Below are 12,952 nucleotides of genomic sequence, written 5' to 3'. Positions count from 1 at the left end.
AAGCACCGGGGAGTGTACCAGAGCCTAGTGTGGAACTGATGGAAATCAGCTGCTGTAAAAGTGAGTGTGCTGAGTTGTGCTATTAACTCTCTCAGGAGGACATTGCCGTGAACTGTGTTTTTGTTTTGAGTATTTGTGCCTGGAAGAAAGTGACTTGTGCTGGCAGGAGCAAACCTGCTTAGGAACTGTGACATTTGTCAGTTTGTGGGTTTTTCTTTCAAAACTAGCTCAGAGAAAACCTTGTTTGTTGCTATTTTTGTTTTGCTTGTTGGCTGGGGTTTTGGCACTGAGGTACATTTGAACAGAGGCAGATAATTAGCAGCAGTGCAGTATAACAGTTGTGCCTGGAAGCTGTTCTGAAGGCTGGAACAGCTTGTGCCTCAGAACTGTTCTTTGTATGACTACAAGTTGCTGGACTATAAGACTGAGAAGGTTATATTTGACTCTTTTGCTTCACTTACAAACAGAGTTATTTAAGAACTCTTTGGGCAAAAAGCTGCCTGATTGCAAAGAACCTGCTCAGCCCCGTATAATGGGGGCAAAATATATTGCTAAAATTAAGCATTGCTACTAGCTACCTTAAGAACCTGCCTAAAAGTATTTCTATCTTTGTATCTAGTGTCTTTACTGGCATAGTGCAGACAAAGAAGTTAAGATTGTTGGAAGTTTACCTAACTGCAACAGCTGAGGTGGCTGTTGTCCAGTTGCTGGAGGAAAAGCCGTATTTTTGTTTACTGCTGAAATTCTTTTTGATACTTTTGAAACAGTTGAATTGTTCTGTGAGAAACAGGGTGCTTTGAAACCAAACACAAAGTCTGGCCAATGGCCAAGAATAATAAATCTTTCTAAGAACTTGAACCTTTCTTTCTTTTTCTGGAAAGGGAAATACTACCCAAAATATTGGGGTTTGACCACAGCATAGCCATTGCCAGGCTAGAAGGGTACCCCAAGCTAAAGGAGACACGCCAGGCCAACATTTTGTCACAGCCCAGGTGGTCTGCTGCACTCATCAGAGACCCCAGGTTGTGACAATACTGATGTAAGCCCCCCCCTCGCTCCCGTTTAGAAGGGTGCTAGATGAACACCCTAGTCTCTGCTTGGATGGTGGGAGAAGGCATATAAACAATTTATTTGATAGGATCATTGCTGGGGCCAAGTATATAGCTAGAAAGCCGAGAAAGCTAGGCATCAGACTATCCATTCCACTCAGTAATCCGGCTGTCAACTTCTATACACAGATCCTCCTCTTTTCCTCCAGTTAAAAAAAAAAATAAAAAAGTTAGTTACAAGTTGTAGATGTTAGTATTTTTCTTTTAAGCACACATCTCCTTTTCTGAGGTCAAATGGGGAGCTTCTAGGGTTCCCAACCTGAAAGCTAAAACAAGCCAGCAACCTTCTGTAGGATCTGGTACTTGGCCTCGTGCCTCTGTGACAATACTTCTCTAGCAGTTGCCTAGATGGGACTAAAAGCAAAAAATAAAAGCAAAATCCAACTGGTTTGCAGTAAACAACAAAGAAAGCAAAACAAAGAAAAACTGCAGACAGAAGTACAAGAGGCAGGCTAAGTTTATTAAAATAATTATTAGTTATGGTTAGTGTCACCACCTATTTAAAACCAGGGAACCCGACACAAATACAAATAAAATTAATATAAAATATAAATAGATACATAAATAAGCATAATAGATAGATTTAGACAAAATATGCTTGGTGAACAACAACCATAAAGGATTAAAAGTGCGTAACGTAACGCAAACTCAAAGGGACATACAGCTAAAGTGGTGTGTATGTGTGAAATAATGTGCAAATGTCAACATGGATAAAATGTGAAGGTAATGATGTGCTGGTATCAGATGGGAACGGTGAAAGAAGACCAAGGAAAACAATAGATGATGCAGATAAAATATGGATGAAAAATTCTTACATACCCTAATTTGAAAGGTATCAGTTTGAACCGCAACAATAATAAACTTAAAAACTAAAAAAATAACGAACGAACAAATTTTTAAAGAAATGAGCAAGGAAATTTTTAAAGAATTCTAAATTTGTACATAATGATATACAATATGACAAGGATTAAAAAAATAAAAATTAAAACGCATGACTATTCTATGGTCAATAAGTGAACTAGAAAGGTAGCATAAAAAAATAATAATATGGGGGGGGGGTCTTAGGATTCTGAATGATCCCCTTTGGGTAAAAGACAAAATCACATATATGTTAATATTGTGCGAACAAAAAGACTGCCGACCCCAAATGGAGACAAGACTAAGCCTTGGATGTGGGTGCAAAAAACATAAGGTAAAATTGGGAAAAAAAGATAACCAACACCATAGAAATATTATAATGGACGATCTAGCATATCTTGAGAGGACACAGTGGGCAGGAAGTCCCACAACTAAGCTGAACATCGGGTGACAAATTAATTCCATACTCCTGGGCATGGGCGTCGGATCACAGCCAGGAAAAAAGCAAACTTACATTGTAACATATGGATGAGAAAAATGGAACGTACAGTAAAAATGCTTTTATATCAAAAATTACAATATCATCGTTATGGCAACCACGCAGGGAAGTTATTAGCCCAGTTGACAACACAGGCCCGGGGACATCGATATGTACTGGGACTGAGGATGGCATGGGATGTATGCAGCATTCTACAACACACATTGCACAGATCTTTCACGCCCATTTTCAGGAGATATATGGTCGCCAGGACTCAGGAGCCAACCCCCTTATTAGGGACTACTTAGCAGATTCTGGTTTACTACCACTCTCAGAGCCAGATGTAGAAATCCTCAACGCGGCAATTACCCCTAAAGAACTACACAAAGCAATCCAGCACCAAAGGAACTTCTCGGCTCCAGGGCCAGATGGTTTTACGGCAGAATTTTATAAACTTCTATCTGTACAACTTGGTCCCTTTCTAAGAGACTATTATTCTCAGGCAATACAGGACGGACACTTTCCTCTAGAAGCGAATGAGCCTTTAATTACTTTGATCTTGAAACCTGGTAAAGAAAGCACTGCTCCCGAGTCCTAACGTCCAATCTCTCTTTTAAATGTGGATATTAAAATCCTTTCCAAAATATTAGCTGATAGACTAGCAACTTTGCTCCCGAAAATCATCGCGTCGACACAGGTGGGCTTTGTAAAGGGAAGGCAGGCGGTGCATAATGTTCGCAAGGCACTACTATTGTTGGCACACACTCAATATCATCACTCCCCGATGCTGCTGCTTAGTTTGGATACTGTGCAAGCTTTTGACCAAGTCAATTGGATATTTCTATTTGAGGTGTTGAACTTCATGGGAATAACGGGGTGGTTTTCCACAGCGATACGCACGTTATATTCGTCACCGATGGCGAGACTACTGGTTAATGATATTATTACTGACCCAATCCTAATTGAAAGAGGCACCCGACAGGGATGTCCCTTGTCCCCTCTCTTATTCTTGTTATATTTGGAACCTTTTCTTCGCACTGTGTCCCTTCGCACTGTGTGGACTTCAGGACCACTCACTAAAAGTGTTAGCCTTTGCTGATCCCCTTTGGGTATGCTAACTAACCCTGCTCACTCCATTGAACATTTGTTACAGGCACTGAATGAATTTAGATTTTATTCGGGCTTCACTCTGAACTACCAGAAATCTGTTGCTTTAGCTAGCCCAGTGACACTACAACAGACATGGAGAGGCCGCTTTCCCTTCACTTGGGCAGCGACTTCGATTCGCTATCTAGGTATTTGGATTCCTAGAGACCTTAAGACTCTTTACGAAAGTAATATCTCCCCTTTGCTGCATGAAACGTTGCAAAACTTACAAAACTGGTCTACTTTCCCTCTATCAGTAGCGGGACGGGTGGCCCTTTTTAACATGGTGCTCTTTCCCAAATGGTTGTACCACTTCCAGGTCCTACCGCTGATTCTATCTTACACTCATAATTCACGTTTAACCAAGGGTCTCCAACGTTTCCTATGGGAGGGCAAGCGACCCCGTATGCAATTTCTTAGGATGTGTTTGCCCAGGGATAGGGGGGGGGGGTTACGGTTTATTAAATGTACGGTGGTATGCCATGGCCTGTCAGATGAGACATATTAATGACTGGTTTAGGGGGACATCTGACTTCACAGCCACTCCACTGGAGTTATCTTTGTTGGCTCCGTACCATGTCAGCTATTTTTTGCATGTGACGGATCCGAAGTTACGTCCTTTGGTGTCCCACTACCCGATATTTACGCCGGCTCGGCGAACCTGGATGTGGGTGTGTAAAACTGCTAACTTGTCTTCTGGGGTCTCATTATATTTACCCATCCAGGGCAATGGAGCCTTTCAACCTGGATTGCAAAATACCGCTTTCCAGAGGTGGAGTGTGCAGGGACTTCAATATCTTTTCCACATGTTCTTGGAGGAGGGGAGACTTGCAACCTTTGCGGAATTGCGTCAGACATTTGCTTTACAGCCTAATGATTTTTTTGCTTATTACGAGATCCGACATTATGTTCATTCTTTACCAGTAACCCACCTTACTGACGACAATAGAGATGCCCTTTCGGAACTCTTTAGCCTTTCTGCTCAACAGAGGATCCCTCTTCGTTTTCACATTGTAGGGGTCCGGGACTGCCAACCTGGCCCCAACTTGGACATTCTAGCGACAGCATGGGCAGAGGACCTGCAGTGCTCCCTTACGGCTCACCAGCTACAGCGGGTACTGACACATATCCAAAAGGTGTCTCCTAATATCACGCACTGGGAAATGCAACTGAAAATTGTTTTGAGACTCAGAACGCGCAGCCCGGATGGGGATTACGCCGTCACATTCATGCTTCCTTGGGTCACATGTTTTGGGCATGCCCCAAAATTTTACAGTTTTGGAGACACCTGGGCCACTATATCACGAGGCTTTGGGGGAGGCGCTGGCTACCGCAGCCGAGAGCATTATTTGGGTATTTCAATATAGCAACGCTCAAACCCAAGGGAATGTCAGCCTTCATATCCAGAGTTCTCTTGATGGGGAAGAAAGCAATTCTCACAAACTGGCTGTCCCGCAATCCCCCGACTTATGCCCAATGGAGATCATTGATGATAATCCATGGAACGCTAGAGCGGAGATTGATGGGAGATTTGGATCGTGGACCGGGTCGTAGATTCTGTCAGACCTGGGAATGTTTCTGGCAGGATCTCACCCCGCATGCCCGTAGCAGACTATTGAATCTTTAAGTTGGACTCGGACTCTCAATACGTGTTTTGGCACTGGACTCTTGGGGTGGGGAGGGTTAGGGAAGGGGGGGAGTAGTTGCATTGTTGTTTACTGGAAGACTATGCTACTTGTATTTGCTTGTTTATTGTTGAAACAATAAAAAATATTTGAATATAAATGAGAAAAATGGTACTATAAAAAACAGGACAGACGTCACCGATGTGGCAGGTCGCAAAAGGCTGAAGCTTCGTCGGGGCCGAGGTGCATTTGCATGATTGTGCTGTAATTTATGCTTCAATTTTTCCTCCCTCACCCTCCCAGGATGGTGTGGCATGGCGACTGCTATTTGCCGAAAATTGGACCCGTCTAGAGCAGCGGTCGGCAAGTCGGGGCTGGGACTGGATAAATCGCCGGTTTCCACTGGTGGATCCAAAATGGCGGCGGACCCGCCTGCAGCACAGCTTTCTGCTATGCAGACTGCCGGAGGCGCGTGTGGACTCTCTGAGCAAGGAGAGTTTGTCGAATTGCTGGCGATCCTTCGGAAGGATATCCTTTCTATCTGCACGGATATTAAACAGGCAGTAGTGGATATTAAACAAGATTTGCATGATATCACCCGTCGGCAGGAGGAGTTGGAGCAGCGGGTGGATGCAGTGGCGGAGGATGTAATCGACACTCAAGGTGCGGTGGCGGCCCTACAGAAAGATGGGGCGGACTTATGGGAGAAGATGGAGGATTTAGAAACCCGTACCCGGCGGTGTAATTTGCGGGTGTGTGGAGTGCCTGAGACTGATTTATATAAGGATGTGCGTAAGGTTGCACAAGCTATTTGTGAAGACCTATTGAGCCTGGCGCAAGGTGATGCTGCTGGAGGACCTGCAGTGCATATTGAACGAGCGCATCGTGCCCTGGGTCGGGCACAGGGGAATTATCCCAGAGACATTGTGATCTGTTTGTCCTCCTATGGTGTTAAAGAGACTATTCTGCAGACCGCCAGGCGACGCAGCGATTATCAATGGCAAGGGATGTCGATTACTATATTTCAAGACTTGGCTGCGGCTACCCTGAGAAAACGGAGAGAGTTTCAGGGGGTGACCCGCTCTTTGCGACAGGCTGGCTATAAGTATCGGTGGCAGTTCCCTTTTGCGATGGTCCTGACGGTTGGGACGGTTCATAAGAGGGTGAAATCCGCAGATGAGGCATGGACTGCCCTGAAAGAGCTGTTGGGTAATAAGCTGCCTGCGGAGCTGTCTGGTGCGGCCAGCGGGAGAACGGACGGGGACCGCCCTGCACGGTGGAAGCGAATGGGACCGCAGGGTTCCAGGAGAGGAGAGCTGTGCACTGCCGGGGGGCGACCGCCCTGAAGAAACAGTGTGGACTTTGTTGGACTTCTTGTAGCACGGGCCACGGCTGGAAACAAAGCAAAGCATGGAAGACCCATTTCAGAATTTTGAGTTCACAACAGCAGATGTTTACAGAGAACTGTCAAGACTCCAGGTGAACAAAGCCATGGGACCGGACAATTGGCACCCAAGAGTGCTCAGAGAGCTATGCGATGTTCTGGTGAAACCGTTTGCCATGCTCTTCAATCTCTCCCTAAGTACGGGGAGAGTCCCCCTGGACTGGAAAACAGCTAACGTCATTCCTCTGCACAAAAAGGGTTGCAGAGCAGAGGCTGCGAATTAGACCAGTGAGTCTCACATCAATAGTGTGTAAACTCATGGAAACTCTACTTAAAGGTAAATTAGACACGATATTGGATGAGGGGAATCTAAGGGATCCCTGTCAACATGGATTCACTAGGGGCAGGTCATGCCAATCCAATCTTATCAGCTTCTTTGATTGGGTGACAGGAAAGCTAGACTCGGGAGAGTCTCTGGACATAGTGTACTTGGATTTCAGTAAAGCTTTTGACAGTGTCCCACACCGTAGACTATTAAACAAGATGAAATCGATGGGGTTAGGTGAGAAACTAACTGCATGGATCAATGATTGGCTGAGTGGAAGACTTCAGAGGGTGATGGTCAACGGCACCCTCTCTGAGACATCGGAGGTGACTAGCGGAGTGCCGCAGGGCTCAGTCCTGGGACCATCCCTTTTCAACATATTCATAAGGGACTTGACCCGAGGGCTTCAGGGTAAAGTAGCACTGTTCGCCGACGACGCCAAACTGTGTAATACAGTAAGCGAAAGCAATCTCAAGGATAGTATGATGCAGGATCTGATCACGTTGGAAAACTGGTCCTCGACATGGCAGCTGGGCTTCAACGCTAAGAAGTGCAAGGTCATGCATCTCGGCAGCAGAAATCCATGCAGAATATACACCTTGAATGGAGAAACACTAGCTAGGACTTCAGAAGAACGGGACTTGGGAGTAATCATCAGTGCAGACATGAAGGCTGCTAAACAAGTAGAGAAGGCCTCATCCAAGGCAAGGCAAATGATGGGATGTATCAATAGAAGCTTCGTCAGCCGCAAACCTGAAGTCATAATGCCACTTTACAGAACCATGGTGAGACCTCATCTGGAATACTGTGTGCAATTCTGGAGGCCACATTACCGTAAAGATGTGCTTCGAGCTGAGTCGGTCCAGCGGATGGCCACTAGGATGGTCTCCGGACTCAAGGGTATCTCATACGAAGAAAGACTGGGCAAATTGCAGCTCTATACTCTAGAGGAGCGCAGGGAAAGGGGTGACATGATTGAGACATTTAAGTACGTCACTGGTCGTGTCGAGGTGGAAAATGACATATTCTTTCCCCTCGGTCACAAGGGGGCACCCGCTCAAACTCAGAGGAGGGAAATTTAGTGGTGACACCAGGAAGTATTTCTTCACAGAAAGGGTGGTGGATCACTGGAACAAACTTCCGGTGCAGGTGATCAAGGCCACCAGCGTGCTCGACTTTAAGAATAAGTGGGACATCCACGTGGGATCCCTACGAGGGTCGAGTTAAGGAACTAGGTCATTAGCACTCAGACTTAATGAGGTGGGTCAGTAGAGTGGGCAGACTTGATGGGCTTTAGCCCTTTTCTGCCGTCATCTTTCTGTGTTTCTACTTCCTGTTTCCAGGTCTTAGTTTGGGAGAGTGATTTGGGATCTCTCTGGGGGAATTGCTGTTTTGAGTTCGGGGTGCGTGGTCATTGTGGTTGTGTGGTTGATTGCGTGGGGTTGTGTGGTTTGAGTGTGAGGGTTTGGGGGAGTGTGGGGGAGGTTGGGGTGGTATGAATGGGGCTTGTCAGACTGAGCAATTGGTGGCGGCCCTGTCATTGGTGGGCCTTCCTTGTTTAGTTGGCTCCGGCCGTCTATAGGATTGGACAGGGAGGGGGGCTGGGGGAAGGGTGGGGGGTGGGGTGGGGGGAGGGTTTGGGAGGGGGTTTGGGTGGGTGGATGGGGCTGGGGTAGGTTCATTCTCATCCTGTGGGCTACACGACTGAAGGGGGGACTACAGCTGGGGGCTGGGCCGGCTGCAGCCCAGATTGCAGTGAAGGGTGTTTTTGGGACGGGGGTAGTGGTTTTGTCATGGTTACGGTGGTGACATGGAATGTGGGAGGTATTAATTCACCTATTAAGCGCTCCAAGATTTTGCAACATCTGCAACGACATAAGGTGGATGTGGCCCTGTTGCAGGAAACGCATTTAGATGCGCAGGAACATAGTAAGTTGAAATGGTGGTGGGTGGGGGATTATGTGGCGGTGGATGGGGTCGACAAGTCGAAAGGGGTAATTATTTTATTTCGTAAGGGGGTGTTGTCTAATTTGGAGGTTTTGGAAATTGACCGGGTGGGCGTTATGTTTTTTGTAGAGGGGAGATTGCTAAACAGAAATTGATTCTTGGCTGTTTGTATGCTCCCAACGTATATGATCCCCTGTTTCAGAAAAGGGTGCTGGCTGCCTTGATGCCCTATCAGGGGGAGCAGTTGCTCCTTGGGGGGGATTTTAATGCGGTTTGGGATCCTAGTATTGATTGTTCTGGGAAGGCCAGTCTGGGCCGCCTCCCTGGGGCACAGGGGTTGCAGAGTTTGAGTCACCTGCTTGATCTGGTTGATATATGGCGGGTGTTACACCCTGCTGAGAGGGATTATACCCACTTGTCAAAAGCGCACAATACACAGTCCCGTATTGATTATCTTTTAGTGTCTAGGTCCCTTTTTGGTATGGTGCGTCAGGCTGAACTTGGGGTTCCCGTTATTTCTGATCATGCTTGGGTGTGGTTGCAGTTGGACGTGGACAGTGGCAGGAACCGACGGCGGCGATGGGTGTTTCCTCTTTATCTTTATCGGAATGTTCGGTTTCAGGAGCTGTTAAGTGAGCACTGGCGATGTTATACCCAAGATAATGTGGAACATGCGGATAACCCGGTGCTCTATTAGGAGGCAGCAAAAGCGGTGTTACGTGGGGCCATCATTAGTTATACTAGTCATGTGCGAAAGATGCGAGACTGGGAGATCCTGCGGTTGGAAAAGGATTTGCGTCAGGCACGTAAGCTTTTTGGTAGCATTCGTCGGGATGTGGATAGGGCTAGGTATTTGGAAATCCAAGTGACTCTTAATGAGTTGTTACATCAGCGGACGCGTAAATCTCTGGCGTATTATAGATATCAGCTGTATCGACACGGCCAGAAAGGCGAGAAACTGATGGCCTGTTTGGTAGCGCCAGACTGGGGGGTCGAAACCGATAGTGATGCTGCAAGATTCCAGGGGGAAGAGGGTCCAAACTGATCAGGGCATCTGTAACATTTTTCAGCAATATTATCAGCATTTATATGGTGACCCGGATGGAGGTGGTTTGAGTGGCTCCCAGTATCTTCAGAATGTAAATCATCCACAGCTCAATTCGCTAGAGCGCGTGGCCTTGGAGGCTTCGGTAACGCCTGAGGAGGTGTATGCAGTGATTGTACAGAGCCCTTTGATGAAGGCTTCAGGTGAAGATGGGTTTTGGAATGAGTTCTATAAGATATTGGGAGTGGGTATAGTGCAGCCGTTGGCTCAAGCATTTAATGTTATGATACGGGCAGAGGCCTTACCAGAGCATATGAATATTGCCTGTATATTGGTTCTTCCTAAGCCAGGGAGGGACCCCACGGTGCCGGAGGCTTACCGACCTATCTCCTTGTTAAATGCGGAGGTTAAATTATTAGCAAAAATTAAGGCCAATAGATTGGCAAAGGTTTTATCCCGCATTTTGCATGAGGCACAAGTTGGATTTGTGCATGGACGGTCGATTGCTTGGAGTATGAGTAAATTATTGCTATCTTTGGAAATGCGAGCTCACCGACAACAACAGTCGATATTGGTGAGTTTTGATGCGGAAAAGGCTTTCGACCGGGTTCGTTGGGATTTTTTGTTTGCTACGTTGGAAGCGTATGGGTTTGGTGTTTTTTTTATCTTGGCTGTGCGTGCTCTTTATGCATTGCCGCAGGCGCGCATTTTGGTAAATGGTTTGGAGTCTGGTCTTTTTCCTATTCATTGTGGGACATGACAGGGATGTCCTATGTCGCTGCTCCTTTTTGCCCTGACTCTAGATCCCTTGATTAGGGACGTCTACGCAATGCCTACGGTGGGAGGGTTTCAGGTGGGGACCGATCAGTTTACGCTGGCGGCTTATGCTGATGACTTATTGGCGCATATAGTGGATCCCAAACGTTCGTTGCCGGTCTTATTGGACCTTTTGAGAGAATATGGTGATTATGCCGGCTTGCGGCTTAATTTGTCCAAGTCGGAAGTGTTGGCTTCCTCGGTTGATATTCAGGAGGGGTGGGGGACTCCGTTTCCATTACGGTGGGCTAAGGGGGCTTTTCGGTATCTTGAGGTATGGCTAGCCATGGATGTCAAGGGATTGTATAAATTGAATGTCCCGCGTTTGCTGCAGACTACACGTACTTGGTTGGAGCGTTGGCATTCGTTGCCTTTATCGTTGTCAGGGAAGATTCAGTTGCTTCGGATGATGATTTTGCCCAGATGGCTTTATTTGTTTCAGACTCTCCCCCTGCGTCTTCTTTGGAAGGTTTTGCAGACTGTGCAAGGGTTATTTTCTCGGTTTATATGGGCACGCAAAAAAGCTAAACTGTCATTGGTGTGCTTGCAGGGAGGGTGGGGGGAGGAGGGGTTGGGGTTGCCTGACTTGCAACGCTATAATTATGCTTGCTTATTAAGGCATATAGGGGATTGGATGTTGGGGTCTACTAAATTTACCCCGGTGCGGATGGAGCAGGCTTATTATGTGCCGGCTCACCTATTTTTGTTGTTGCATTTAACGCGTGGTCAGTTACCGGTGCATTTGCGCTCCAGAATGTTGGTGAAATCTTTGCAGGAGGCTTGGAGCTGGCTGGTGAGTCACCTGGATGGTGATCCAGTGGTCACTGACCAGATCCTGCTGCGGGGCCATGCTCCCTTTTCTCCGGGGAATGAAAATGTGGCTTTTGCTAATTGGGAACGGGAGGGGGTTTGGAAGTTGGAACATCTGATGACCCCGGAGGGTGATTTGGTAGGGTATGATGCGGTGCGGGGTCGGGTGGGTGATAAATGGGGTAATAGATTTGCTTACTGTCAGTTGAAGCATTTTTGGGCGTCTTTGGATCACGCTCATTTATGTACCCATATGGGTACTAGATTGCGGGATTTTTTCCATATGGAATTTGGGGAGGAACTTTCGGTTTCATTGATTGTCAAACGCTTGGCGTGGGTGGAACCGAGTAAAGAGTTAGTTCGTTATAGGAGGGGTTGGGAGACTGATTTACAGGTGTCTTTACGGGATTGGGATATTTTGGCTCATCTTAAGGAAGTTCCCTCGTTGACACGCAGTGCGGTTTTGCGGGAGTGCTATTATAGGGTGATCTTTCGTGCGTATTTAACGCCTCAACAATATTTTTACTGTTGAGGGGCTCTTAATATGATGTGTTCTAAATGTGGAGTGGGTGAAAGGACTTTTGGTCATATGTTTTGGAGTTGTAGCCTGGTTCAGTTGTTTTGGCGGGAGGTCCTGCATTTTATGCGGGCGGTGCTTCATTTTGCCTTGGAAGGCACCCCAGAGCAGTTGGTTTTGGATATCCCTGGGGCCTTGGGGTTGTTGGGAGGCACGCGCCGACTTTTGTGTCGGAAGCTTTGTCTAGTGGCGAGGAAAGGTATTTTGAAATGCTGGACTTCTGATGCTCCTCCTGGGTATTGGCTTTGGAGGGCGGACGTGCATCAATTGGCATGTTGGGAAGCCAGAGACTCGAAAGGGTCTCGGAAAAGGGGGCAGCTATTTCTGAAAGTTTGGGATCCTTATATTCGGCAATTGCACCCTAAGGGTCGCAGTCTCCTTTTGAATGATTTGGGAGAGGTGTGAGGTGGGAAGGGCTGATTGGGGGGGAGAGGCAGAGCCGTTTTGGGGGCATGGTAGGATAGTGTGTGTTGTGGTGGGGGAAGGGGTTTACCTAGTTTAAGGGGTGGCCTGTAGGTTGGGAGTTGTTTCTGGATGTATGAAGGATGGGAAGTTGGCGGGGGGGGGGGTTGAGGTGGTAGAGCATTGTTGGGGAAGGGGGGGGGGTTGGCACTGGGACCTGTATTTCCGGTGCGTGGGAATTCTAAGAGTCCAGATTTCCTGTTTCTTGGGTTTTGTAGGTCATGTGGGTCCTGGGCTACCCTTTCCTGATTGTTGTTGTGGGGAGATGGGTTGGGGGGGGATTTGGGGATAATGTTAGTGTTGTTCCTTTCTTCTGTATTGGTTTGTGATTAGTGATTTTTAATAAAAATTGTTTCAACACTAAAAAACA

Source organism: Geotrypetes seraphini, chromosome 5 (assembly GCF_902459505.1).
Source record: "Geotrypetes seraphini chromosome 5, aGeoSer1.1, whole genome shotgun sequence".
Classification (NCBI taxonomy): domain Eukaryota; kingdom Metazoa; phylum Chordata; class Amphibia; order Gymnophiona; family Dermophiidae; genus Geotrypetes; species Geotrypetes seraphini.
The sequence above is the reverse complement of the archived record's forward strand: the minus strand, read 5'-3'. Positions refer to the sequence as shown.